The 25,472-nt window shown below is 37.8% G+C and overlaps 1 protein-coding gene and 1 long non-coding RNA gene across 2 annotated transcripts in view; one reads left to right on the forward strand and one right to left on the reverse strand.

The window, feature by feature from the left end:
* IL1RAPL2 (interleukin 1 receptor accessory protein like 2) overlaps positions 1 to 25,472 on the forward strand; it is a 1,438,686-nt gene that overhangs the window by 22,201 nt on the left and 1,391,013 nt on the right. The gene's annotated exons all lie outside the window — the stretch shown is intronic.
* Positions 15,594 to 17,376, reverse strand: LOC123651069. The gene is made up of 3 exons (XR_006739543.1): positions 17,189 to 17,376; positions 16,922 to 16,924; positions 15,594 to 15,639 (listed from the first exon to the last, which is right to left on the reverse strand). It is a non-coding gene; the product is annotated as an uncharacterized LOC123651069 (long non-coding RNA).

A 25,472-nucleotide genomic window follows, 5' to 3' on the forward strand; every position in this document is an offset into this window, starting at 1 on the left:
TTGGGGGGGAGGGGAAGGGGGCTTCTGTAATACTTTCAACAATAAAGATAATTTTTTTAAAAAAGAGTTACTGTAAGAATTGGAGAAAATATGGGGCTTCAGTATATTATGCTCAATAGATGGCAGTTGTTTTGTTGTTGTTACTACTGTTATTATATTCCATAGATAATATATTTCTTAGCTATTGTAGATAAAATAAAAGTGATAGTCCCAAGGAAGTGCCTTTGGTTCTTCTCTTCTGGACAAATGTTTTATATATTTAAATTTAAAAGGTAGTAGTAGGTTTTATTATTTTTCTCATTTCATTTCTCTCCTTTATAGTAACTAGTGGTTACCTATATTTTTCTTTAGTGTTTAAGGTATCATGAAATAATCATGTAATTTTATGAAATATTATTTACCCAATATATGCAATAGGAAGCTGGAGTAAGATATAACTGAGCATACATACAAATACTGACTTTATTTTTAATCTTGACATGTAGAGGTCTTTAAAACATATCTTGAAAACTTATTAAATTTTGTGTAGGATGTTAGCTAAAAAATTTTTTAAGAAACATTTTTATTTATTAAATTTATTTTAATGAGGTATAATTGACATACATTATATTAGTTTCAGGAATGTATCATAATGATTGGATATTTGTATATGTTGCAAAATGATCACCACAATAAGTCAGCTAACATCTGTCACAGTACTAAATTATACAATCATTTTTTTTGTTATAAGAACTTTTAAGATCCATCCTCTTAGTAATTTTCAAATACAGTATTATTACATCCTCATGATTCATTAATTTTATAAATGGAAGTTTATATCTTTTGTCTCCTTTCAATGTTTTACAAAGAGGTGAGAGAAGTTACTTTTGGTTTTGGCACTAAAAAATTCTCCAAGAAGGGCATCCTATTTACCAACCCATTGATCTAAGAGGAACTGGAAGTTTGGCTCAATATTTTAGAATTCATTTGCTTGCTCAGAGCTTCAAACACTCATGGCCTGGAGTTTCCTGGGAATGGGGTGGTATGGGCTGGTCTTCAAGGCTCTCCCAAGTACTTTATCTCAGAGAGTTTACTCATACTGAGGGCGGAGCCTGGCTGAAGGACATGAAACACACTTCCAGACTTGCTGATCAAGCAAAGTAGAACTGAACAGTTGCGTTTGAATTTTCCCAATGCATAATTGAAAGTTCTCAGGAGTTAGAACAATTGATGCTTCTTCAGTCTGGTCCTAAATCTTATTACTTGTAAGCAATAAAAATAATTCCAACAACAACTATAACAGTCAATGGTACTATGTGCCAGATCCTGTGCTGAACACTTAATGGTCACAAAATCTCTATAATAAATGCTACATAAAGCAAAAGGGTCTATGGTTTAAAAAAAAGTTCAAAAATACTGGGTAAAAAGATGAAAGATATTTCTTTACTGCAACATTTATCAGAGCCTTTAATATGCTAATTAATGTTATGTACTCCAAGAGGCACTTAGAGGACACTGCTTTTCCAAGTGTGTGGGAGCATAGAATATCCTTTGGGACATGTTGTCCTATGGATTTCTTATGGAATCCATGCTTATTATCCTTGAAAATTGGACGAGGTTCTGTCTATGCCCCGGCCTTTCCTTTTCCCTCAAAACCCCACAATACCTACTATTAAAATAACTTGTGAATTTGTATCTGTCCCATGGAAAACTGTGCTCCCATTCTACCCCAATTCAAACTACCATCATCTTTCCCCAAAACTCTGTAATAGTATCTTAACTGGTCTTCCAACCCCCCTTCTTATTTCTCTCTAAATCATTATCCATACTCCAGCCATAGTGGATAGAGCACCGGCCTCTGGACTGAAGGGTCCCAGGTTTGATTCCAGTGAAAGGAACATGCCTGGGTTGATCCCCAGTAGGGGGCATGCAAGAGGCAGCCGGTCAATGATTCTCTCTCATCATTGATGTTTCTATCTCTTTCTCCTCTCTCCCTTCTTCTATGAAATCAATAAAATATATACATATAAAGCACTACACTATTATTTACCAAAAATCCATGAATACTCTCCATTTTGTACTTTTAACTAACACCTTAATGTGGCCTACAAAGCTTTACATGGACTGAATCCTGCCAATCTCTGCAGCATCACTGCTTACCATTCTCCCCCACAGTCTTCCTTTGCTCCAACTATTTTCAACTCTTCTGGTGTTCCATGCTAAGATCTCCTCAGGACATATTTTATTTCCTCTGTCTGGAATGTTCTTTCACCTGTCTTGCTACTCCTATTCACCTTTCATTTTTTGCAGATTGTCACTAACCACCACCAAAATTAGGGTACCCAGTTTTTTCTGTGTTAAAGGGCTTTCTTTACAATAGGACTTCTCAGAGCCTTTGATAAGTTTATTTGTCTAATAGCTACTTCCCTCCTAGAGTCTGTGAGATCTGAGAGCAGAGATTATACCTATTCACCAGTGATGTACCTCCAGTGTGTAATGGTAGTGCCTAGCACATGATATGGGTTCAGTAAACATTTGCTGAATTAGTGAAAAAAACTAATAGAATTCTTAGTGCTGCTTGACTGCTGTTTTATAGTAAATCTGCTGCTGAATGATTTAATATATTTTATATAATCTCTTCCTATCAAGATTTTACCATTTTACTTAAACCAGATCATTTTTGAAGGGAAAACTAGAATTAGATTCAGCACTGACTGGTAGGAATTGAGGGTTAGTGATAGCAATACCTGGCATATATATATATATATATATATATATATATATATATATATATTATATTTTATTGATTTCAGAGAGGAAGGAAGAGAGAGATATAAATATTAATGATGAGAGAGAATCACTGATAAGCTGCCTCCTGCATAGCCCCATACTGGGAATTGAGCCCTCAACCCAGGCATGTGCCCTGACTGGGAATCAAACTGTGACCTCCTGGTTCATAGTTTGATGCTCAATCCCTGAGCCATGCCAGCCAGGCTTATATTTTTTAATGAATAATATTTTTAAATTATTTTACTATTTAAAATTTTTATATAAATTCTTTAGAATTTAAAAATTTTCTAATCAAAATAATTATTTAAAATGTATCTTTAGGTTTAAACATTTTAAAGTTCTAGTTTAAAGTAAAATAACAAAGCAAAATAATGCATTATTGCTTTTGTTTCCTAATTAACCATACCTGTGGGAAGCCTTCCTTAGGTCATGAAGTCCAAGCTCCATGTGAGCCTGGTAGCATCTGACCTGACAGAGTAGGCTTGAGGACCCTGAAAGAAGGAAATTCCTAATGAATGTTGAGTCTGCAAACCCAAAAACCACAGCATGAATAAATATGTGTTGGCAGGTTTTTATGTAAGATGGTGGTGTTATTACACACATTATTTCATCTGATTCTCTTTGTGACACATGAAACACATTTTTATTGCTACCAAGTAGTATTAGGAGCACAATTGTTATCTGTGGAACAAAACAATTGACTGGACCCTGTGACCATAGAAATCATAACTTGGGGTGCATTAACTGAGTTCTTAAACTAAATAAGGCACTTTCTTCCCTAATTCTCTGAGTCTCTTGTGCCTTTTGGAGAGGGCTGGTGCAGGAAGAGCTAGCAGGAGAAAAGGGTGTAGTGTACAGCTCCCAAGGTCACTTCATGGTGATTGGATGGGGAAAGTTGCCCTGTCTTAGTTCTTTTGAGAATGGCAATTCCTTGAAGAGTGCACTTCCGCTCCCCATCCCCACAAAAACATGGTGGAAAGGTACTGATAAAGGGAACTCCTCAGGAGGTTATTTGTATGTGTTACTTAATTATCAGTTAAATCCAAGTGACATAGCATTGCCAATACAGTTTCTGTTTAGCTTCTGTGCCATGTTTCAGTTTCATTGGCAAGCAGGCTTTACCAAGATATGCTAAAGGCTCATTAATAGATTATTTGCACTAAAAAGAGGAAGAGTCAACCTAATGAGAGAGTGTGCCTCATTAATGGCTTGGAAATTAAGCAGTCTCCCACTAACTAATCAATGCTAAGTGACTGACTTTTGTAGAGGCCGCAGCTCATTAGTAGCATACACACAGATAGTAATGTGCTCAAATATATTTAAATATATGTGAAAAGAACTATATTAATAAAACAAACATATCCTAACTGTCCATGACTTTGCTGTTATTCCCTATGCTATCTGTATGTAATTTGGTACAGTTATTTATGAGAATAAATTTGCATGATAATATCTACAGTTTTCAAATTCTATATAAATAATGGATTGTGATCAATATTCAAAATAATTTGCTTCATGAAAATACTCTATAAGAAGAACTGACTTATAATAATGGTTTTATTTATTCAGTAACTCATTTATCCAAGGATAATTGCCTTGAAGGATAAATGGATTCCAAGCCCAATGCAATAAATGTTTATTTTAAATTGTATTTGACTAGTTCTCTTTTTTCTTTCTTGTCAAATGCTTTCTCAAATGTGACCTGTTAATAAATTATTCCAATATCTCCAAGGGCCTCGCTGAAGATGTTCATAGTAAAATGTTCCATAAATATGCTTGAGTTTCTCTAACAGCAAGCCAGTAGTGACATCAGAGATGGCATGACTATACTTCAAATAGGACAATGCATTTGACAGCCAATTCACTAGCTCTATTTTATCCCATACTTGTCAAGCTACTGCAAAAGCCCCAAGTGATAATGCGTAAGTTATTTTTCAATCTTGTATCTCCTTTATTTCAGCAAACCTGTCTTTCTTAAGAAGCAACTTGAAGACTGCAATGAGTTTTAATGACATCACACTCTTATGTCTTTTCTTCTCCTAGTCCATGGTTTAAGATTACCTTTTCTTATTAATTTCCCTCCTTAGAAATCCCAGCTTTGGGTATCTTCAGTGAAAGCAGCCAATTGAAGTGCTTATCAATTTCCAGGGCTCCTTTTGGTTTTATTTAGATAAGAAGCTCCCTAAAGGGGAAGACCTTTACTTCTTTGGTGAAGTGTAACATTTTCTCACAGCTCTCTGCACCTGGTAAATAGAATTGAAATATGTGTCTTGGAATAGAGCCAAAAACTGACTTGAAGACATTCAGACAGGCTGATTTCCATGCCTGTTGCTTAGAAGAGCAGTACTATGACAATACAATATCCCTGGGTCTTGTAATTGGTTAAATTACAGGAGATAGAGGTATTTAAAAGAATCTAAGGCAAGGCGCAATAATGGAATTTGACTATATTGCATATTTCCCCAACCAAGATTGGTAGGTTATGAGATCAGTAATCAGGATTTTCAGGATTTTCACTAACTTTTAAATAATAATGGTGAGAATGTACACTACATTTCTTTTCTTTTTCAAATATGTTTTTATTGATTTTTTTTAGAAAGAGAGAGGAAGTGAGAGATATAGAGAGATAGAAACTTCTATGAAAGAAAAACATCATAAATCAGCTGCCTCCTGCACACCCCCAATTGGGGATGAGTCCATAATGAGGCATGTACTCTGACTGGGAATTGAGCCAGTGACGTCTTGGTTCCTGGATCAACACTCAACCACTTAACCACACCGGCCAGGCAAATTTCTTTCTACTTCAGGGTTTGGCTTCTCCATGAAGTGCTTTTCCCCTATTCCTCTTCCTGTTAGTTTTTCTTCTCTAACTCCTCTACCAGTGCCTAATCAGTATGGAAGAACATTTCTTTAAAGCTCTACAATGTGGGATGTTCAATGTGAGCTCAATGGCAAAAATAAGCTCATATATACCTCAGACATATGGCCATCTTGGTTAAACTCTAAGGGCCTTAGTCTACTTATTTGTTGTAATTTTACTAGGTTATTATTAAATGACAGACATGACAAATTAATATAATCTCTGGGTAAATTTGCAAATTTTAGTGATATTTCTCCCCATTAAGTTTTAACCTTAATAATACAACAGAGACCTTTGTACAATAAACTAGTCCATGCACTTAGTTTTAGCTTTATAGACAGAGAAACACCATTAAGTAATTATTTTTCTCTCAAAACCAAAATGAGTTTAAACATCTGTACTGAGTCTTCCAAAAGTAATTTGTTTTTGCCAGTTAGAGTTGAAACAAGACCAAAATAAATAAAACTAAGTCTTTGCCTCTTACCCCTTTTGTTTAGTAGTAGTCTGTATGAGTCACCTATGTCTGAATGGTAATGATTCATTGAAGAGCCAGACACATTCATCCAGACAGAACAAATAACCAAACAGCTAGGTTTTCTCAAGTACCAGATGGTCCTATTTTACAGAAAAGGAAATCAATGTCTAATGAGGCAAAGCAGCTGGGCCAGGCCACTCCACAAGTTAGCAGTGAAATCTTGCTCTCTTATGTTTTACGGGTTAAACATCACTATCCTGGAGATTTATTAATATTCTCTTATTCCTTACCTTAGGGGAATTCTCTTAAATGTATTATGCCTCAGTTTCTCATTTATACAGTTGGGACAAATGACATTATTTCTTCACTAATTCATTCAGAAAAAAAGAGTCTAGACATAGGAATATAGTCAATAATTTTGTTAAGTATTGGTCAGTTTTGATAACTATTGTCAACTGATGATCGTCAGTGCAAATTCAACACCAACAGGAATCCCCAATTTAGGATGCAGTTAAAAAGAAAATGTTATTCAATTGCAAACAGCTCAACAGTGATGCAATGTAGCATGTCTGTGAAAAGGGCATGGCCATTGAACAGCCCTGAGGTCATACAGTCCTGGGGCCAGGTAGGCTGCTCTCTGGCTACACAGCTCTCTCTGTGATGGTTGGTGAGATGTCTTTTAGCCAAGGAAACACAATCTTCAGTCTTTGGTAGAAAGTGTCCTCTCTGTAGCAGAGAGGAGCTGGCTTATATTGTTGTAGTGTAACCCCATCTTACAAAGGATGCTTCAAAAAGTTGAATTATGGAATCATTTATTAAAGGCCGGTGGCATACAAGGGGTTTAAGCTCCAAATCTCACAGCCCTGAACAGTTTGCCACATCTGGCTTATATTGGCAGAATATCACAAAAGTATCGATTACATCTTTGGGTCTGGAATGAGGAACCTGTTTCACGATTTTACAGAAGTGAAACTGAGCAAATTAGTTATCTAAAGTATGAGTCACTCAATCAAAACATAAACACATTATCTGGGATGGACCACCTGGACAATTTAGAATAATTGTGCTGTCCAGATTCTGGGATCACTGAGTCAACAGGAATGCACTATCTATAGCTTCTAAGGCAATTTAGGATAATTGAACTGTCTTGGATCTTGAGCATATTAAGTTGTACCCCAAGGGGTCCAGAAAAAGTGAAGTTACAAGTTACCCAGACATTTCAAGGGTATGTTATTATAGATGCAAAAAGACAGATAGACTCAGTTAAGGTAAAGGTTGACCTTATCAGTGAAGACACCAGGCTAGGACATAACTACCCACCATAATGGCTTTTAGTTCAGACCATTCTTTGTGGTTACTTTAGGTCTCTGAGTTTGCAAGACCACCATGCAGGCCTTCCCTGAGCTTGCCAGGTTAGTATATGGTCCCTTTTGTCCACATTGTTTATGAAAAGCATTTTATGGCAAAAATGAATCCAGGTCATTCTTTTACTGGGATAAATTTTTTTTGGAAAATGTTAACTAACTCATAGGACATCCAACCATCTAGTTTTTAGGGTTGAGATGTGGGCGCCCTTTTTTTAATTTAACTTTGTTTGATAGCATAATTCCTTCAATATTAGAGTCTCCATATATACTAATTAAGTGGCTAAAGCTTGGCTTCTATGGACTGTTTCTATAATACAGACACTAATGGCTCATAATGACTTTGAAAGAACTGTCTGGTCAAGCTTGACAAAGCTAAAATTGCCTTTCATTTTTTATATTTCCACTGTTCTCACACTTTTGAGAATATTAAATATATTTTTACTCAGGAAGAATATTATATGCATCTTTATGGAAAAGATAACACTACTTTTCATGATTTTATATGTAGCCAAACTATGTATATCAAAGGCATATTTGCCCACACACTTGCCAGGACCTGTGATTTTGCAAGCCTTACCTTCAACCTCAGAATCTGTCAATAAGAAATTGGTCCTCCCACTTATTCAAAAGTAGAATTGATTTCCAGGTATTTGATCTCTTCAGACGGTAATTATCACCAGGAGTTTAGAGCTACCATCTATCACCCGGTAGTATAAAAATGGTACAGGGCCAATAGTCTTACCATTCACTACTCCTGTTTGCTACTGCTGCTAAGACTGATTAAATACTCTGACCTGAAGTATGTTGCCATTCTGGACTGTTCTGTATCATCTATTCTAGTTGATGTCTCTGCTTACCTTTCTAGACCTCAGGTACTTTCTGAACCTTTCTTGACCTGCTAGACACTTAGTCCAGTTTTATTCTAGCCAGCCCTGTTTTACTTCTACTCAGACCTCAGAGAACTTTTTGAGGATGGGAGATTTTGAATGTTTAGAAATGAGAGGGATAATGAATGAAGTACCCTGAGATAACAGAAGGCGGTAGGATTGATCAAGAACCCACGAAGAAGAACTGAAAAGAATGGAGACATCTCTTTCATTATAACAGTAAGGAAGAGCAAAAAGTTGAGGCCAGACACAGTTTAGGCTATTTTTGGTGAAAATGGAAGTCAAGGTGTGTTGTGGGGTCAAACCCTGGGTTCAAAATAAGACCACTGGAGGCTGATGATTGATTAAAAAAAGCAGGCAAGGATTTATTGAAAAACTGGTCAGGATGGCAACAAGAGCACCATACGCAGGTGGAGTCCACATGACCACACTATAAGCAGTCTTTTTAAAGGTCCAAACCACGGGAATTTTTTTTTTTTTGTTTTGTTCAAAATTCTAAAGGCTGGGAACATTGGAATGTGGCCCTATCTTGAGATAGCCGATAATACAGAAGCAGAGCTCAGTGGTTAATCTCTAAAGGTTATCTACAGTTTCTACCCCTGAAGCTACTGAGTCAGTGGGAATCAATCTCCTGTATTTCTGGTCCCAGGCAGAGGAAAATTGCCTTAGCCTCCAGGTCTCCACCTGGAAGATGAGGTAACTACCCTATGTTTAAGTAGGTACAGAAGCCAAAATAGCAGGGTTAAAATTCAAACAGCAGTTTTTACCCAAGTCTGATTGCTACCATATTTCAGGTAGCTTCCATTTTGTAAATTAAGTTTGAGGTAAGTTCAGTCAGCTGAGGGACAAAGAGATATGGAAAACTAGAGCTTGAAAAGGTAGCTAAAATTTAGAATATACCCCGTTTACATAGTCTCTTTCCCCAGACTGATTGTTTCTAATATCAGGGGCTAGAACAGCTACACTGAAATGATTCTGCCACACAGAGAATATATTAAAAAGCTTGAAAACTTCAATAATAAACTACATTAATGAGCAGCCTTCTGCAGCCCTGATCCCACAACCAGATGAGTTGGTGCCATTATTTATTAATAGTGTCCAGCCTTAGCTGAGCTCTTAATGTCACCCACTAATCCATTGATAGGCTTTTGATCAGCTATTTCTGAGATTATATGCTTCTCTTACCTTCTAAGGAATATGCTAGGTGGTAATATTTGGGATTGACAGTCTGTAGTAAAATGATTCTTTTGCTTGAAAGCCATGGCAGGGACCTACCTAGTTTATGTTGCCATAACTGGACAATCAATGGGTCTGAGCTGCCTGTCACTACTTGAGTCAATTCAACAGAGACAGGGTTGAATCATATATGAACATTTATTCCAATAATACGGACAGTATTGGAGAGCAGTAAGTCACCCACAAAAATCTGCTCTGCCCTCTACCATAAGCCATCTATTTATATTAGGTAGAAAGACCAAGATAAAAGAGGAAGTGGGTAAAAGGAATAAGAATGGGTATTCAAAATAGGCAGTTTACAGGTTATGCAGGCTGGTGATTTGCAAAGGCCTGCAGATATGCAAAGGGCTGGGGATTTTTAAAGGGCTAGCACTTCTGCTTTCTACAACAAGGTTGATAATTTTTTCATGATAATAGATAGTTCCCAGCTATTGAGGATGGGCCACATTTCCAGGTGAGCTCCCACATCCTGTGTGTAACTCCCACCCAGAATGTGTTTTCCTTAATCAAAACAAAACAATCATGGTAAACAGAGCATGATTAATATTTTTCAGAATTATAACTGGTCCCCAATATTCTATTTCTACCCCTAACATTACCACCAACTATTAGTGCTAATTGGCAGAAAGACATGCATCTTTCTGGACTTTTGGGAGCTTCTGAGGAAAGATAGTCTTGAGCCCTATGTGAAGAAAATATTCTCTTTTCTTGAATTAAATAAACTAAGATGAAAATCAGAAAATATGCTTTCTCTCTAAAGTCTGGATTCCCTTACTGTGTGTGTGTGTGTGTGTGTGTGTGTGTGTGTGTGTTTGTGTGTTTCTTAGTATTACTATGAATTATGTCAGCTGAGGAGTTAGAATCTTCCAACATAACAGAAATGCACTCATGTATGGTTAATGGTCTATCTGAAATTGTTGTGTTGCAAATCAGTGAGCTGGACAAGACACTTTAATGAGCCAATTAGTTTAGGAGTCATCTTTATTGCACATAAGTTCAGAGCAGATTACCTGTCAAATTCTGAACACCCAAAGGAGGAAGTATTCTCTTTTTATATCTTTTTTTTAGGTCCTTGTGTAAGTTATTTTTTTTTTTAATATATATATTATTGATTTTTTACAGAGAGGAAGGGAGAGAGATAGAGAGCTAGAAATGTCGATGAGAGAGAAACATCTACCAGCTGCCTCTTGCACACCCCCTACTGGGGATGTGCCCGCAACCAATGTACATGCCCTTGACCGGAATCGAACCTGGGACCTTTCAGTCCGCAGACCGACGCTCTACCGCTGAGCCAAACCGGCTTCGGCAGGTCCTTGTGTAAGTTATTTTTATAGACAATTTGTAACCTTGAGTACATATCATATCTAACAAACACCAGTAACCTTGAGTATCATATCTATACAGGCACCTGGCATCAATATCAGCATATTAGTTAGCTGGCTAGCTTGCAAGGTCAGACAAGTTTATCTTTTCTATTTAAGCAAAAACCAAAGTGAGAGGGCAGGGTGGGGCGGGGCTAACTCCTAACTCCATTTTGTACTGTGGGGCAGGGCGGAGCTATCCTCCATTTTGTAACTGGACCCTAGCCCTCACCCAACCAATCAGGGTCAGCCAAAGCAGTGACATCACCACCCCTATAAAACCCCTTGATTTGTTGAAGCCCAGGCTCTTCCACCACACTGTAGGCCTAAGTGGGACACAGCTCATACTAGCATGGGAGAGGCTCTTTTGTTTATTGCATCAGACTCTGCTCCCTGATGGTCCTTGGGGATCATAAAATCTGGGCATAACAAAAATTATTTTATACTCTTAAAAATAACAGAATTGACCTACAGTATAAGAGACTAAGAATAACAGAATAGTTCAAACAGCAGTTTTCAAAAGGAGGGATTACTATTCTTCAAAATTAATATATATATAAAACTAAGGAAACACTTTGATATTTAAAACAAAAAGTGGGCTTTGGACCATAAAATTTGTGATCAATCTAACATGTGGCCTAGCATCAGAACCATGATATGGGTAGCAACAAGGTGGATCAGATAAGATATGTGAGATGAATACACCTTTTCAGAATAAGGAAATTGATATGGAATTTTTGGATTGGAACCCAGGTTCTTTGTCCAGAGCAGTGGAAGAATGAATCCATGGATAAAGTGTAGTATAGCAAAGCTGGAGATTTATTGAAAAACAAGTACAGACTCCCTTGTGAGGAGAGGGAAAGAGTCCCACAGAATGGACTCCCATGTGGAGAGTGGGAAAGGATCCCACAGATTTCCTGTTTCCATGGTTTATAAAAGCTATATAGATATTCCCTTTAAAATTTGTTACTTTAGTTATTCCTGAGGCTCTCCTCCCTCATTGTCCTCCTATTCCTACAGGGCTTCTTCCTACTTCTTTATTTTGTAAATATAGACCTTTTTTGCTATTTCTAGTTCCCTTGTCTTATGGAAATGCAACTGTTGCTGCTCCCTTGTCTTATGGAAATGTAACTGCACCTGGCTTCCTTGTGTTATGGAAATGTGCCTTCTCCCAATCTATAGCCCTATGTTTTTTTTCCATGAACCCCAATTCTAAAAATTCCCTAAACCTGCCTATATTCTCCTCAAAGTCCTGTTTCAGTATGATATTGAGCTGAAGTATCTGAATGACAGGTATGCGAGCATAATAATAATTAGGGATTGGTGTGCTTCAGGCACTATTCTTATTACTTTATCTGTATTAACTCATTTAATTCTCACAACAGCCCTATGAGGTAGTTATTGCTTTTATCCATGGAGGAGTGGACATTACAGAGCTAATAAATGGAAGAGCTAGAATTAACACCTGTGCAGTTGCTAGTAATTGTAATGACAAAAATGGAATTATCATCTCTATTTTTTAAATATAGAGAGGTTTATTAAGTTGTTCAAGATTAAACAGCTAGTGGAATTAACTCAATAACTCAGATGTTCTGTCTGTAAGATATTGTTTTGTTACTGCACTCTTGGCACTCAAAATACCAGCCACACTTTAGCATTTGGAAGCTTATTAGAAAGTCAGGCTCTCAGGACCCTTCCCAGATCAGCTGAGTCTGAATCTGCATTTGTATGAACATTGAAGCTTGAGAAACAATGGGCTATACCTGCTTATCATCAATTCATGGGACAAAACTATTAGCCAAATTACTAGTAGCCAAAGTCAGAAACTACATCCTCTTATCTATTTTTGAAAGGGTGAGGTTAGGAATTTGGAGGTTATTTAAATAACAGGAAACACAGGGGTTTGAATAGTTGACCATCATTGGAAATGTTGAAGTTAAGAAATGGGACTGTACAGAAACTGAAGTTATATGCTGTAAGTTTTCACAGATGAGTGACTGAGATGTGTAGGCAGTGCAAGACTACCAGCTAGACCTCATTTCAGAGTGTCTTTTATTTATTTGTCAAGTGCAAAGCTGGTTATAAAGTGTGTCTGATTTTACAGTGATTCCGACAGGGAGGGTTAAATAACAGATTTTACATACTGTCTAGATGACCTTTCAACTTCTCTGTACTGGGGAAATTGTTGTGGGGTCGAACTCTGGGTTCAAAATAAGACCGCTGGAGGCTGATTAATTAATTTAAAAAAGCAGGCAAGGATTTATTGAACTGGCCAGGACAGCGACAGGAGCACCACAAGCAGGTGGACTCCAAATGACTGCACCATTTCAGGGGTAGGCAATTCCTTAAAGGTTTAAACCGCAAGAATTTTCTTTTTGTTCCTAAAGACTAAATTCTAAAGAATGGGGACAGCCCACAGGGTCATTCCAAGTCACATCCTGCTGGACATTGGAATGTGGCCCTATCTTGCGATAGGATAGCGATAACACAGAAGCAGAGCTCAGTGGTTAGTCTCTAAAGGTTATCTACAGTTTCTATCCCTGAAGCTACTGAGTTAGTGGGAATCTGTTACAAAGCGAGTCCCCAAGAGATGGACCACCGGAGCCAATTTGATTAAGCATGCTAGAATTTATTACAGATTCGAATCTGGACTCAAACCATGGCTGACGCAGCAGCCAGTAAACACCCAGGTAAGAGCCCTGATGGAGGGGCAGTCCCTCCAGAGCGCTCACACAAAAACACAGACAAACACACACCTACCGCGGCCAGTCAGGCTCTTCGGAATGGGGGTCCCTCATGGTCCTGGCTGGGGATTCCAGTCATGATCCCCAAGGACCACCAGGGAGCCGAGTCCGATGCAATAAACAAAAGAGCCATCTCCATGCTAGCATGGGCCCTGTCCCACTCACGCCGGCAGCATGGCGGAAGAGAGCGAAATTCGCCCAGTCCAGGAGTTTTATTCAGGTCGGTGATGTCACTGCCTCGGCTAACCCTGATTGGCCCCTCAGGACAAACAACTGGCCAATCAGTTGTCTGTTCCTAAATCCTAAAGACTAAATTCTAAAGACTGGGGACAGCCTGCAGGGTTGGTTCCCAGTCACACTCTGCTTGACATTGGATGTGGCCCTATCTTGCCCATAATACAAAAGCAGAACTAAAGGTTATCTACAGTTTCTACCCCTGAAGCTACTGAGTCAGTGGGAGTCAATCTCCTGTAACTACCCTATTGTTTAAGCAAGCAATCGAAGGTAGAAGTCAGATAGCAAGGTTAAAATTCAAACAGCAGTTTTTACCCAAGTATGAGTGCTACCATATTTCAGAATCAATCTCCAGTATTTCTGGTCTCAGGCAGAGGAAAATTGCCTTAGCCTCCAGGTCTCCACCGGGGAGATGAGGTAACTACCCTATTGTTTAATCAAGTGGAGAAGCCAGAATAGCAGGATTAAAATTCAAACAGCAGTTTTTACCCAAGTAAGGTTTTGCTATATACCATCTTTGAAAAGACAAGAGAGGTGCTATCTGGAAAATACAATATTGATTTTAGGTCTCTTTCAATTCTATTTCATACTTTTAATTCTTCATTGCCCATGAAACTGAAGATGTGACTTCACTGAACTGATATTTATTAGAATTTGAGGACTGAAACTAAAATAAAAAGGCAATTTTGGTATTTTCTGGCATATAAGACGACCCCCTAATCTTGCAGTTAAAACATAGTTTAGGCCTATATTCGCTGTATAAGACTACCCCCTACTTCAAAGAAAAGACTTACTTTGCCGTCAAGATCTGCAGGTAATTTTTGTACAATTTTGGTCTTTTGCCCCTGATTTTCGGTTGACTTTTTTCATTTCAAAAGTCTTCTTATACGCCAGAAAATACGGTATTTTGGTACAAGGCCTTCTAAACAACATTTCACAAAACATATGTTGTCAATTTCCACTATGGCTTCATTCATCCATCCATCTACTTACCCACTCACTTGTTCATTGATTCAGCCAACGTTGTCAATAGTCACTTTTACAGGATTGGGGATGGAATAATGATCAAGGCAGATACATTTCCTCTCCTTTTGTGGCTTATAGTCTAGTTTTAAGATGCAGCTAGGTTAACCATACTATGATGTAATGGTAGCACCGAGAAAATGCTTATGACCCAAACCAGCTGAAATTTATACCCTGTTTTCCCGAAAATAAGACAGTGTCTTATATTAATTTTTGGTCCCAAAGATGTGCTAGGTCTTATTTTCAGGGGATGTCTTATTTTTTCATGAAGAAGAATATGGTAAACATTTATTGTTCAATGAAAATAAAAGAAATTTATTACCTGTATACGGTACAGTAGTATGGTAGTTGTCAAGACAAACTGTGAATCCTACAGTATCAAGAATTTACTCATTTATTCAATAACAATCATGTCATTATCTTCTGGAACATCATCATAACAATCCAATTCCTGAATTTCCTGGTGAATTTCTTGTGACTCCATTTCTTTCAGAATCACTGGACCAAATCTCTCATGTTTAGCAATAGCACTGTCTTTAAATGAGTACTTCTTATCAAGGTAGCCTGCTCGCAGTGCATTTGCAATGCAGCTGTCAGTGATTTTCTCCCATGAATTCTTCACCCAAGTCACAACTTCTTGCAGTTTAGGTTTCACAAAGTTTTCACGCTGATTTCTCTCCATTCTATTTTCAATGTAGTCATTAATTTCCATGCACAAATTGTCTTTGAATGGCTTGTTCATTACAATATCAAGAGTCTGGAGATAGGCCGTCATTCCTGTGGGAATCATTATCTGATCTATTTTTCTTTCATGAAGAAATGTCTTCATGTCTTTAGCACAGTGAGTGCTGGTTGCATCCCAGACTAGCAGACCTCTTTGGCTCCCTCACATAACAAGCGGCAGCATTAAATCAACCCACTTCCTTATAACTGCTTGTGTGGCCCAGGCTTTTTCAGTATCAAGAATAAAAATGCCCAAAACACGTTCAATCTTTTCCTTCTTGACCTTAGAAATGATTAAAGGTGGGGTTTTAGTGCCATCCAGACGAATTGCCAACATACAGAAAACACGTGCACTTTTGTAATCAGTGGAGGGAATGTACACTAAGGAGGCACCCCGCTGTTCAATTGTTGTTTGAGATGATTGGCCCATAAATACTGCAGTTTCATCCATAGCAATCATGTTGGAAAGACTGTATTTAGAGAAGTCAGCATCATCAATAAAGGACTTGAATGCAAGTGCTCACTTAATAACTTGAGTATCTTCCAACCTAAACAATGTTGTAGATCTTCTTTAAGACAGTTCACTTCGCTGAAGGAAATTATCCAGCCAGTGTTGTGATGCTTTGAAGTCTTCGGGGGCTATGTCAAACTGTGATGCCATTGCAAGGGCAAATTCTTGAATCTGAGCCCTATTCACAACCAAAGCCTTTGCTCTCCTGTCAACAACCCATTCACAGATCAGGTCTTCCAGCCCGGAAAATAATGGTTGCCGACCTGATCCACACTTGCGCTTTTTAGCATTTCCCTTATCCACTTGGTCAATGAGGTTACCATACTCTGCTCGCCATTTTCGGACCAATCGGATACTCAACATCTTCTCTTTGCAGAAAGCAGTAAGATTTTAGCCCCAAGAGTCTTCCACGATTCCTTTCTTGTACTCCACAGAGTAGCTTTTTCTTTTTGTGCTCATTTCTAGGGGTAAAAAAAAAGGAATTGGGTTATCAAGGTGGGGGGAGGGGATCACTTAAAATGACACAGTGGGAGGCAAAGGGGGGAATCAAAATGGCACAGGAGAATCAGAGGAGGAATTACCATTTTAGTAACCCCTTTTGATCCTCCTGTGTCATTTTGATTGGCCCCTCTGATCCTCCTGTGTCATTTTAAGTGATCGCCCTCCCCCCACCCCTGTGCCACTGAACACCTTCACCAGACATCCCCCCTAACCCTTTATCAGACATTTACCCCCTGGGGCCTGCCGGAGGACTGTCACTGGGCTTGCTGGGGCCTGGATCTGGGCTGGAGCAGGGTCTGCCACTGACTGAGAACCTTCAGTCATCATGAGGGCAGCCGCGAGCATCAGGTAGTGTCAGCAGAAACAGACCAGCATTCACCACCTTCGCTGCGTCCCGTCCGCTCTAATCCTCCTGTTCTTCTACATTCATTGCGAAAGTCTCCTCCTCTCTCCAGCCCCATGCTCACCATTCACTCTGACCTCCACTCTGCCTCCACACAGCAGTGACATCAGGACTCCGCGTAATGTCACTAGTTGCTAGACGCCAGTAGGGGAAGCCCTAGTGACCAGTTTATGGTAAATTAATTTTCATTCTGATACAGAGCCTAGGGGGGCCCTATTTTCAGGGGATGCCTTATATTTCACTCAGAAGAAAACCTGTAAGTAGGTCTTATTTTCGGAGGATGTTTTATTTTCAGGGAAACGTGGTAGTAAGTGAGCTATCAATGTTCTATAAATGAATGAACCTGAATTGTGTCCCAGGACCAAGAATGAAGGTGAAGATTGTCACACTAGTAATAGTTGACCTTTATTGAGCACTTACTATGTACCAGGCATTGTATTGAATAGCAAAATGAATTATATTATTTAATACTGACAACCATCCAATGGGGTATTATTATTATCCAGATTTATACATCAGAATACTGAGGGCCAGAAAGGTTAAGTTATTTGCCTAAAGACACATAGCTAATAAGTGTTGGAGTAAGGATTCAAACCTAGAGATGTCAGTTTCCAAACCTTCACCACTACATTGCCTGTTACAATGTCAAACTTGTGAGAACCAAATAAGCTTGGGGCACCTGTTGGTGAGGTTAGAGTGACTCTAGTTTTCTAGGCCCAATCTATCTTCACATTAGAATAGATATTAATGCAAATTATCCCAGAAATCTGGGGACTTACTATTGACATAAAAGGTTCTTCCAGAAGGGCAGAGATTACTCTTAATTTGAGGATAAGAAAGCTAGTGCTAGAAGAGACTTCTATTGCATTGTGTTATTTGGTTCAAATGGTTGTTTTATAATTCTCCCTCATCAAATTCTGTATGTATGTAAAAATAGACTGGTCTACTTTCCTGATGTTAGGGATCTGGACCACTAAGATTGGGTCACAGGTATTCCTGGCAGAGGAATAATTTATGAAGGTCTTGACATTGGAAATAACTTGGTATATTAAATGAGTGCAGTGGTGGCCAGTGTGGCTGGAGCACAGGGACTGAGTGGAAGAGGCACTAGATAAGCTTAGAGAGGGGGGTTGTTAACTGATTAAGAATCTCCATTGAACTCAGGGCTTGTATGGTGGAATAGCATTATGAATGAAGAAGTGATAATAAATGGAGATTGTCTCCTACTTTCAGTGAAGTAAATCCCTTGAATACATTGATGATGGTCTCTTTGTTGGATTCCCTGCTATGATGGATTGTGTTCTAAGAAAATTTCAGGATGTAGTCAAGCCCTCATTTATACTCAGAATACGCTCCCAAAGATCATAGCACTTATGAAAAATTCAGGATAGAGTTTGGATCAAGATTATATACAATAGATGGATATATGGATATCTATAGATGTAGGTATAAATACAGGTAATTAATTGAAATGAGATTAAACTCAACATACTTTCATAGAATTACTAGGCGTGTTGAAACCTTTAGTAACTAATTACAACCTAATAAAATAACAACTTAATTTCCATTTTCCTTTTGGATTTACAATCTACATAAATTATTTGTCTAATGGTTAATCCCTTGTTAGACTTTAATGAGATAGTCTGAGGTTTGCAGGAAAGGATTCTTGAAATAGTCCAGGATTCACAAAACTCAGGGGGCACTGGGAAGCTGGGCCTCCTTCTTTTCTGGTTGGGTGGTGAGAAGATATCCACATCTTGTAGTTTTATCCACAGAGGTAGTGAAATTGGAGGAGGTGTTGTATTGGTAGATGACCTGGCCACAAGTGGAAAGGGGACTAATATTTACTGAATGCCTACCAAGAGTCAGGTATCTTACATTTATTAACTCATTTAATTGGCACAACAACCATTTGAGGTAGGTGCTATTAATGACAATTTTAGAGATGAGGAGACTGAGACTCAGATAGCTAGTTAAGATCTCATAGATCACATAGCTAGTTAACTTATGGAGCAGAAATAAAATACCCAATAATTCTCTCTGCCTGTTAAGTTGTCCCTTTTCAGATTCCCCTTTGCCCAATTCTTACTTTTCCTAACATCTGACTTTTTGCCTCTTGGGTTTTCAACCAGCAAGTGGATATTCAATTTGGAAGGTAGGACCTAATAGGGAGGAAGACCCAACTATGTATGATTTGGTGACCAGGTAGTCTTTTTGATTCTAGAATATGAACATCTTGCCAGTTGAATAGCCTTAAGGTTAAAAATGAAAAATTAGTCTCTCATCTCTCCCACTGTCCCTGCTTATTGCTGATACCCTGTAGAAATTTATCCATTATTCCTCTCCAGCTGTAGGAAATTGACCCCCAGGAATAATTTCTTGGCCTGAATTCAGAATGAGTTATGTACCATGAACCAAAAATGAAGTGCTTTAATAAGGTTTCTTGATACCGGAGAGCTCCAGGAAGGTTAGAAGGGAGAGGGAAGTCTATTTTGGGTATGGATGCTTAGGGGCAGTGAGGAGTAACTTTGGCAGCCTAAAACCAGAATAAAAGCAATGGGAACTTGGTAGCCTGGAGAGGGAATTCTATGAATAAGAATTCTTTAAAGACAAGGATCATGTCTTGGTTTTTGTTTCCAGCAGCTAATACAGTGACTTGCATATATTAGGTTCTAAGTAAATGTTTATGAAAGATTCAAGTGTAAAATTTTAAAAACAAGAATACTTATAAAGAAACACCTTTTTGGTATCTGGATATAACAAGGTTGTGGGTTCAATCCTAGGTCAGGGCACATACAAGAATCAACCAATGAAGGCATGAATAAGTGGAACAACAAATTGATGTCTTTCTTTCTCCTTTCTTCCTTCCTCCCCTTCTTCTCTCCCCCCATCTGTCTAATTTCCTCTCTCTCTAAAATCAATCAACCAACCAATCAATCAATCAATCAATGTAATTTTTTTAAAAAAGAAATACTTTTTTTTTGTTAATAGTTATCTTTTAAAGTAATTCAGGCTATGAAAACAAAGTCAAGGAAGTATAGTGGCTCTTTAGAGGAACTGCTATGATTAACAAATAAGGGATATTAATAATAGTTCCATTAACTAGCTATGTACCCATGGATAAGTCACTTGACTATGCTGTGCACCAGTTGTCTTAACTCTAAAAAGTAGAGGGTGGAATATTCCTAAAATTATTTTTATTCATATGCTTATTATTTTGTGCACATAATAAAAATACCCAATAGTTATTCAGCTCCTGAGAATTTACAACTCATGTACATTATTTCATTTTGGCCTCCCACAATGTTGTGAAATAAATATCATCAATTTTACAGATGAAGGCTCAGATCAAGGAAGCAATTTCTACTACTACTGAGTACATCTTTTGACTCAAATCCTGTCCTTTTTTCTGTTAGCACACCTCTTTTCACATAGTAATTGCCTATATAAATAATTCTTCCAAGCTGCTTTAAAAAAAAAACACATTTATTCCCATATGTCCTCAAAAGTCTCTCCTCCAATTGTATTTGATTGTTAATTTACTCAGCAAACTCATTTCCAAATCTCAAGCTAGCCAAAGTTGACTTATTAAGAATTTTACTTTTGTGGTCTTAATTAATGAGGCTTTTTTTTTTTTCCCCCCTGTTCTTCTGCAGTGAGCCTTGGCTTTTTGGTAAAGAAAATGCATTTACTCTGCTGGAAGCTTCTGCAGTTTTTGAGGGGTTGTACTTTTTAGCTGAGCTAGAAATGAAATCCATGTTCTAATTGAGCTATCTTTATTCCAGCTAACAATAGAAAGTACATCCCAGTTTGCTTTAATCTAGATTCATACATATTAGTGCAGATATTACATTATGAGCAAAGAAACCTGCCCATATACCCATTTGTAATATTAAAATTATTTGATATATCCAATGGCAAAATATCAAATATAATACTGGACATTTTAACATGCATTATGTAAAATCATATTATTTTACCACTTCGGCCCTCTCCCCTTAGGAATGACTATTTAAATGTACTGTATTTCCTCAGGGCATGAGACACTGGCTAAGTTTCCATAATTTAATGAAGTATGAAGGGACTTTGGCAGATATTACTGAACCTGTTCGATTTAACTGCTTGCAAATTTAATTAGTCAGGGGGAAAATAAGTGGCTTTGGAGAATATATCAAAATTCAATTAGTCAGCAAATTGGGGTTGTTAGCCTACTCTTTGGGGTAATCTATCAAAAGAGAAAGGATACTTGACATATACGATCAACTGATTAAATGCATTAGCTCCTTATGGGGTGGCCAGAAAAGCTGCTATGAAAGAGTTCCAGTGGTAGGCATCACATAAATAAGTATACAGATTGAATAATTGAGATATAGACAGAAGGTGTTTCCTTGCCCTTTTTTTTTAATTGATTGAAAGAGCCTGGCTCAGAGTTTTGATTTCTTTTAATAACCAGTTTCATATTGCTGATTAGATACTTTTATTGTACAGAAAATATTGCTTCATTATTAATGCTTTATTAATTAATCTTATGAATGAAGTTTATAAATATTAACTGATCATAATATTGCTCATTCCAAAATTGAGTTTCTAGTATGCTAATATTTCTTAAACTTTTGAGTGATATTTAGAAGAATTATTGTAATTTGTGTTGAATAAACAGGTGAATGTAAATATTGCATGAGGGTGTTCTTTCAAGGTAAATAATGATATTTGACTTATAACTTGACTTTAAGATTTGCTATAATTAAATGGTTTCAAAGCTATATTTTGTTTTATCTGGAATTTATTTCACAGTAGTGCAAACATTAACTATATTATTTAGTCTTTATAATCACTTGTCACCCTCCCCACTATTCAGGCATATGTGTACTGGGAAGCTTAATTCATTTATCCATGAAAGGAAAGGAATATGATAGGTCTTGCCATTGTAAGCAGCAGTTAAGAATAAATGACTCATGAGGAATGATCTGGATTAGTGTTTTTCCTCCCAATCTTAGCTGTGCAAACATCCTTGATTGCTATGATTTTGACAGAATTTCAGATTCTTTAAACTTTGACTTTTTCATCCATAAATTCCCTATCGAATTCAGTTCCTTTTATCTATTGTCATAAGATAATTGCTAATACCTTTCTTTGGTCTTTTTCTATCTGGCTCTCCTGGTTAGCCTTAGGTCTTGTAATCCTTTCACCCTTGGGATTGATTCACCTTATTTGTCTCTCAGGCCTTTTTGTTTATTTAGGATGACTGAGTCACCTACATGCTTCTGATATTTGCACAAGAGCCCTTTGTTTGATGGCACTGCTTTCTAGCCTCTGTCACTGAAGTGGAAAGACATTTTTGTCAGTCAGTGGTCACTGACCCACAGAGTAGAAAATGAATTGAGGGCAATATAGAAATAAAAATTATACTTATTTGATATTTGAATTAGAACTGGAACATCAAAGTTTGATGTGTGGGTTGTAAATACACTTATCTATTAGTGACTGCATCAGTTGCTTCTTGCATAGCACAGGCTATTGGGTTGTGCAGTGACTAAGAGGTGAATTGACTTAGAAAGCAAGGAAAACGCTGTAGAGCACAAGATTAAGGGATTGCTAGCATCTGAACAAGGAGTGGGGGAGCATTGGCCTTCAAGTTACAACCAATTTCAATTATCCATTCTGTATATTATCTTTGGCAGATTTTCAAACTCAGGTTTCTTTCGCTTTGGTTTTCTAACACACTCCTGGGCTGCCTTCCCAATTGGTGTGTACTTGGGAAATACTGACTAATTTTAATACTAGCCTACCAAATTTAATAGATGTTGAATATATGCTATTTAAATCTTTTAAAAAATCATAAAATACATGATAAATTTAATATTATATGCTCTTTCAGGTTAAATATATGTAATGAATTTACATGCCATAGGGAAGATCTATTGTATAATGCTTAAGAATATGGCTTTGGAGTCATATAGACTGAATTTAAACCCCAGCTGCATTCTGGCTATGTGACCATGAGCAAACAACTGTTGTTTTCAATACTGGTGTGGCAGAGTAAACAAAAATCTGGATTCTCCTGCCTGTTGCAACAAAAACCAAACTCCAAACTGAGTCAGGTGCTGGTAAAAGGAAAGACGTTTATTCGAGTGCCAGCATCTCAAGAAGATGGGGGACTTTTTCCAGTACTCAAAACCCCATCTTAAGATCTCAGTGCAGGCAGAGATTTTTATAAGGAAAAAGAGGGAAAAAAGAACAGAGACAGGGGAGGGGTGGGGAAGGGAAGGGTGTGGGCAATCCATCTTTCCCAGGAATAAAGAGTAGGAGGAGCTGAGGGAGTATAGCTTCCTAAGGTTTTCTCTCCCTTATGGAAATGTTTCTGCATTATCTTTCCAAATAGGAAATTGTAGTTTTATTGAGGACACCTGTGGATTTTTCCAGGCTGGCTCCAGGCCAGCTTTCCTTTCTCCCCAAATGAGCCTTCTTTTAAACCAGGGGTCTTCAAACTTCTCTCATTATGAGAATCACCTGGTGGAGGTGTTAAAACACAGATTCCTGATAGCACTTCTTATAGTTGGGATCCGGGAATCTGTGTTTTAACAACTCCACCAGGTGATTCTCATAATGAGAGAAGTTTGAAGACCCCTGAAACTGTAAGAAAATGCAACATAAGAAAGAATAACACTGGATTTTATTTACACACTCTTAAGATATTAGAAGGTTGGCTGCAACCATAAAACAAACAAAATGCATAGCCTTTTTATCACTTAATTGGAATGTTAATTTGTGGTTATAGCAACTCAGAAAATGGTTGTTTTTCTGTGGTGGGCTGCTGAGCTTTCTCACTCAGAGATGCACTCTGAAACTTTAAGAATTAATAGTTCTGAATAATTGCACATTCACTAAATGGTGTTTCAGATTATAGTGCTCAGAGATAGCTGAGGTTCCAAAGCTGATGACCAAGTAAAAAGCAGAACATGAAGAACAATAATTTAATAGTATTTAAAACTTTTGAACAAACTGAACTCCTCTTTCTCTTCCCCACACCTTGTTTCAATGGTCATAGGCATGGCCACTTGCTGTATCTGAATCACTCTCCTCACCCTTTTCTGTTGCTTCTACTATTTCTGTGACTTACCTATCATATGCCTCTTAACCATTCCTTTTGTGTCATAAAATAATTGCTGTGCATTGTCTTTTCCTCTCTCCTCATTCTCTGATCCCATTGTAGGTCTTTAATTCCTCCTCATCCTCTCATTTTGGTGCATGTATTTCAGTATTAAATCAGAGTATAATTAAAATATTTGTCAACTTCTTCAAAATTAAAAACAAGTTGTGCCTCAGAGGACTTGATCAAGAAAGTGAAACGGCAACTGACAGAATGCAAGGAAATCTTTGCAAGTTATACATCTGATAAGAATCTATTATCCAGAATATATAAAGAACTCTGATGATTTAACAACAAAAAGATAAACAGCCCAATTTTTACAAATGGGAAAAGGACTTAGTCATTTCTCCAAAAAAGAAATGACAACTTGCAAACAACTACATAAAAAGATGTTCAACGTCATTATTCATTAGGGAAATTTTACTCAAAATAATAATGCGATGCCATTTCACACTCAATAGGATGGCTATAATTAAAATTAAAAATAAAAACTATTGCCAAAGATGTGGAGAAATTGGAATTGTCGTACATTGCTGGTGGAATGGATATTGGTTCAGCCACTGTGGGAAACATTTTGGCAGTTCGTAAAAAAAATTAAACATATAATTACCGTATGACTCAGCAATTCTACTCTTAGATATATACAGTACTCAAAAGAATTAAAAATAGGAACTCTAATAAATAGATGTGCATGCATGTTCGTAGCATTACTATTCACAATAGCCAAAGGTGGAAACAGCCCAAATATCCATAAATGGATAAATGGACCAATTGTGGTGTGTCCATACAATGGAATATCTAACCTAATAATAGAGTAAATATGCAAATTATTATTTGTGCATGCAAATTAACCATCACTCTGCCGCACAAGCCACACCCACCAACCAAGCCCACCAGCCAATCAGAGTGAACATGCAAATTAACCCAACAAAGATGGCCGTTAATTTGCATATGAGGAGGGAGGGAGGAGTGAAGACTGAAGTCAGCATAGAAGGAAGAGAGAGGCACAGTGGAAAGCAAGGCAGCTTAGGCTGCCAGAGGGAAAGCACTGACAGCTTGTGCTGAGCGGGGCGAGGTGTCCAGCGGCTGGCAGGGTGGAGGTGGGAAGCAGCAGGTCAGGTGGGCTGGGCGGGGTGGCACAGAGGTGGCAGTGGCAGACTGTGGTGGAGGTGGCCCTGGGCATGATGGGGCTGGTGGGGCATACCCGGCCTGTCTGCCCGCCCTGCCA

Source organism: Pipistrellus kuhlii, unplaced genomic scaffold (genome assembly GCF_014108245.1).
Source record: "Pipistrellus kuhlii isolate mPipKuh1 unplaced genomic scaffold, mPipKuh1.p scaffold_m20_p_33, whole genome shotgun sequence".
NCBI lineage: Eukaryota > Metazoa > Chordata > Mammalia > Chiroptera > Vespertilionidae > Pipistrellus > Pipistrellus kuhlii.